Source organism: Jaculus jaculus, chromosome 2 (genome assembly GCF_020740685.1).
Source record: "Jaculus jaculus isolate mJacJac1 chromosome 2, mJacJac1.mat.Y.cur, whole genome shotgun sequence".
NCBI classification, from domain to species: domain Eukaryota; kingdom Metazoa; phylum Chordata; class Mammalia; order Rodentia; family Dipodidae; genus Jaculus; species Jaculus jaculus.
The window spans coordinates 30,360,671-30,366,242 of record NC_059103.1 but is presented as its reverse complement, the minus strand read 5'-3'; positions in this window follow the sequence as shown (position 1 = coordinate 30,366,242).

Genomic DNA, 5,572 nt, shown 5'->3' with positions numbered 1-5,572 from the left:
CCTGTATTCAATGTTGCATAGTCCTGTTTTCTAAGTGAACATTTCCTGATGAATAGTAAATTTCAATTCAATGTTCTGTGAACCTGTTGTCTAAGAAGAACTTATCCCCTGGAAAACTAACAGTGAATTCAATGTGCTATTAGCCGGTTATGTACTAGGATCATTTGCTAATGAAAACTAACCAAGAACTGAAAATGAGTAGAAAGTGCTTGAGTACCAACATGGTTATGCCCGCAAAAACTAACGGTGAAGTTCTCCTTCTGTAATTCTAACCGTGAATTCAAAGATCTGTGATTCCACTGTTTGAAATGAAGGATCCTCACTGAAAATCAACAGTGACTTGAATGTTCTGTAATTTAGTTAAAAAGAACATTTACAATGGTAAACTAAGTATGATTTCAAAGTTCCATCAGAGGTTATATACTGGGAACATTTTCTGTTGAAAACCAACAGTGATTCAAAGGGTTAGAACTGTGTGAGTAGTGAGAATTTTTCCCGTTGAAAACTGTGTACAATAAACATATCTCCTTGAAAAGTAAGAGCAAATTCAACGAATTATGATCCTAAGGAGTCGGAAGATCATTTCCCGTCATAAACTAAGTTTAATTGACAGTTACACTCACCGGTTATCTGGTAGGAACGGTTGCTATTGAAAAATCCCAGGGAATTCAAAAAGTAAGACATCTTGGATACTTATGTTTCTCATTGAAAACTCAACATGAATGCCAAGTTTTTCTGTCCTGTTCTCTACTGTAAACAAGTCCGCATTCCTAACAAAGCCTGTATTCAATGTTGCATAGTCTTGTTTCCCGATGAATAGTAAAGTTCAATTCAAAGTTCCCTAAACCTGTTGTCTAGGAAGAACTTATCCCTGGGTAAACTAAGAGTGAATTCAATGTGCTATTATCAGGTTATGTACTAGGAACTTTTACTATTGAAAAGTAACCGTGAACTGAAAAGATTACAAGCTGCTTCAATACCAACATAGGTTGTGTAAGAAAACTAACAGAGAAGTTCGAGTTCTGTAATTCAATTGTCTATAATATTCAATTGCCCTTTGAAATCTATCCCTGAATTCAAAGTTCTTTAGTCCCACTGTTTGGAATGAACCTTTCTCTCTGAAGACTAACAGCGAAACCAATGTTCTGTAATTTCATTACGAAGAACATTTCCAATGGTAAACTCAGAGTGATTTCAAAGTTCTATCAGAGGTGATATACTAAGAACATTTCCTGTTGAAAACCTACACGAATTCAAAGGGATAGAACTGTGTGAATACTGAGAATGTTTCCCGTTCTATGATCCTATTGTGTACGAAGTTCATTTCCCGTCTTAAATTAAGGGCATTTGAGAGTTACATTCACCGTTTACCTGGTAGGATCAGTTGCTATTGAAAAATAGCATTGAATTCCAAGAGTAGGACAGCTTGGATTCTTATGTTCTATGATCATATTGTGTAGGAAGCTCATTTTCTGTCTCAAAGTAAGGGTAATTGACAGTATCATTCATTGGTTATCTGCTAGGATCAGTTGCTATTGGGAAATAGCATTGAATTCGAAGCGTAGGACAGCTTGGATTCTTACGTTTCTTATTGAAAACTCATCATGAATGTCATGTTTTTCTGGAATTATCTCCACAGTAAACTAATCCCACGACTAACTCAGCCTGTATTCAATGTTACATAGCCCTGTTTTCTAATTGAACATTTCCCGATGAATAGTAAAGTTCAATTCAATGTTCAGTAACATGTTGTGAGGAAGAAGTTACCCCTGGAAAACTAAGAGTAAATTCAATGTGCTATTAGCCGGTTATGTATTAGGATCATTACCTAATGAAACCTAACCGTGAAATGAAAAGATTAAAAGCTGTTTCAATATCAACATAGGTTGTGCAAGAAAACTAACAGTGAAGTTCGAGTTCTGTAATTTGATGGTATATAATGTTCAATTGCCCATTGAAATCTAAACCTGAATTCAAAGTTCTGTAGTCCTGCTGTGTGAAATGAATGTTTCACACTGAAAACTCACAGCGATTTTAATGTTCTGTAATTTCATAACAATGAACATTTGCAATGGAAAACTAAGAGTGATTTCAAAATTCTATCAGAGGTTATATAGCAGAAACATTTTCTGTTGAAATGCAACATGAATTCAGAGGGCTAGAACTGTGTGAATAGTGAGAATGTTTCCCATTGAAAACTGAGTAAAATAAACAATTATCTTTGAAAACTAAGAGCGAATTCAACGTTCGATGATCCTATTGTGTAGGAAGCTCATTTTCTGTCTTAAAGTAAGGATAATTGACAGTTTCATTCACCGGTTATCTGGTAGGATGAGTTGCTGTTTAAAAATACCATTGAATTCCAAGAGTAGGACAGCGTGGATTCCTATGTTTCTCATTGAAAACTCATCGTGAACGTCATGATTTTCTGTCCTGTTATCTACACTAAACAAATCAGCACTCCTAACTAAGCCTGTATTCAATGTTGCATAGTACTGTTTTCTAAGTGAACATTTCCCAATGAATAGTAAAGTTCAATTCAACATTCGGTAATCCTGTTGTCTAGGAAGGACTTATCCCCTGGAAAACTAAGAGTGAATTCAATGTGCTATTAGCTGGTTATGTACTAGGATCGTTTGCTAATGAAAACTAACCGTGAACTGAAAAGATTAGAAGTTGCATCAATACAAATATAGGGTGGGCAAGAAAACAGAGAATTTCAAGTTTTGTAATTCAATTGTGTATAATGTTCAATTGTTCTTGAAATTTACTCCTGATTCAAAGTTTGGAAGTCCCGCTGTTTGAAATGAACGTTTCTAACTGAAGACTATAGCGAATTCAATGTTCTGTAATTTCATTATGAAGAACAGTTCCAATCGTAAAATAAGAGTGATTTCAATATTCTATCAGAGGTCATATACTAGGAACACTTCCTGTTGAAAACCAACATGAATCCAAAGGCTAGAACTGTGTGAATATTGAGAATGTTTCCCGTTGAAAACTGTGTACAATAAACAATTCTCTTTGAAAAGTAAGAGTGAATTCAATGTTCTATGATCCTATTGTGTAGGAAGCTCATTTCCCATATTAGAGTAAGGGTTATTGAGAGTTTCATTCACCGGTTATCTGGTAGGATCAGCTGCTGTTGAAAAATAGCATTGAATTCCAAGAGTAGGACAGCTTGGATTCCTACGTTTCTCATTGAAAACTCATCGTGAACGTCATGATTTTCTATCCTGTTATCTACAGTAAACAAATCCGCATTCCTAACTAATCCTGTATTCAATGTTGCATAGTACTGTTTTCTAAGTGAACATTTCCCCATGAATAGTAAAGTTCAATTCAAAGTTCGGTAAACCTGTTGTCTAGGATGAACTTATCCTCTGGAAAACTAAGAGTGAATTCAATGTGCTATTAGCTGGTTATGTACGAGGATCGTTTGCTAATGAAAACTAAGCGTGAACTGAAAAGATTAGAAGTTGCATCAATACCAATATACGGTGTGCAAGAAAACACACAGATAATTTCGAGTTTTGTAATTCAATTGTGTATAATGTCCAATTGCCCTTGAAATCTATTCCTGAATTAAAAGTTTGGAAGTCCCGCTGTTTGAAATGAACGTTTCTAACTGAAGACTATAGCGAGTTCAATGATCTGTAATTTCATTATGAAGTACAGTTCCAATGGTAAACTAAGAGTGATTTCAACGTTCTATCAGAGGTTATATACTAGGAACATTTCCTGTTGAACTCCAACATGAATCCAAAGGATAGAACTGTGTGAATATTGAGAATGTTTCCCGTTGAAAACTGTGTACAATAAACAATTCTCTTTGAAAAGTAAGAACGAATTCAACGTTCAATGATCCTTTTGTGTAGGAAGCTCATTTCCTGTATTAGAGTAAGGGTTATTGAGAGTTTCATTCACCGGTTATCTGGTAGGATCAGCTGCTGTTGAAAAATAGCATTGAATTCCAAGAGTAGCACAGCTTGGATTCTTACATTTATCATTGAAAACTCATCATGAATGTCATGTTTTTCTGTAATTTTCTCCACAGTAAACTAATACCACTGCTAGCCAAGCCTATATTCAATGTTGTATAGTCCTGTTTTCTAACTGAACATTTCCCGATGACTAGTAAAGTTAAATTCAATGTTCTGAGAACCTGTTGTCTAGGAAGATCGTATCCCCTGAAAACCTGAGAGTGAATTCAATGTGCTATTAGCCCGTTATATACTAGGATCATTTGCTAATGAAAACTAACCATGAAATGTAAAGATTAGCAGGTGTTTGATTATCACCAAAGTTTGCCCGCGAAAACTAACGGTGAAGTTTGAGTTCTGTAATTCTAACCGTGAATTCAAAGTTCTGTACTTCCGCTGCTTAAAATGAATGTTTCTCACTGAAAATCAACAGTGAATTGAATGTTCTGTAATTTTATTAAGAAAAACATTTGCTTCTCCACATCCTCGCCAGCATTTATTTTCATTTGACCTTTTGATATTGGCTATCCTTATTGGGGTAAGGTGGAATCTCATAGTTGTTTTAATTTGCATTTCTCTGATGATTAGGGATGATGAACATTTTCTCTAGGTATGTGTTTGCCATATATATCTCTTCCTCTGTGAATTGCCTGTTTAACTCTGTGCCCCATTTTGTGAGTGGGGTATTTTTCTTCTTATTGTTTAGACTTTTGAGTTCTTTGTAAATTCTAGAGATAAGGCCTCTATCAGTTGGAAAACCTGCAAATATTTTCTCCCATTCTGTGGGTATTCTATTGGCTTTGCTTATTATATGCTTGTCTGTAAAGAAACTCTTCAGCTTCATATGATCCCAATGGTTGAGTGACTGTTTTAGAACTTGAGCCAATGGGGTTTTATTCAGGAAGTCTTTTTCCATTCCTATATCATGGAAAGTACTTCCTAAATTTTCTTCCAGTAGTTTTTGAGTTTCTGGTCTTATGTTGAGGTCTTAGATCCATTTGGATTTGAGTGTTGTGCATGGTGAAATGTGTGGATCAAGTTTTAGTTTCCTGCATGTGGTTATCCAGTTTTTCCAGCACCATTTGTTGAAGACGCTATCTTTTTTCCAGTCTATATTGTTTGGGCCTTTGTAAAATATCAAGTAGCTGTAGTTGCTTGGCCCAAAATCCGAGTCCTCAAGTCTATTCCATTGGTATATACTCCTGTTTTTATGCCAGTACCATGCTGTTTTTATTACTATGGCTTTGTAGTATAACTTTATATCGGGTATGGTGATGCCACCAGAGGTATTTCTTTTGCTGAGGATATGTTTGGATATGTGAGGCCTTCTGCCTTTCCATATGAAATTTGAGATCATTTTTTCTATGTCTGTGAAGAACACTGTAGGGATTTTAATTGGAATTGTGTTAAATCTATATATTGCCTTTGGTAAGATTGTCATCTTCACAATGTTAATGCTGCCTGTCCAGGAGCATGGGAGGTCTTTCCATCGTTTCAAGTCCTCCTCAATTTCTTTTTTGAGAGTTTTTATATTTTCGTTGTATAGATCTTTTACTTCCTTGGTTAACGTTATTCCAAGGTATTTTATT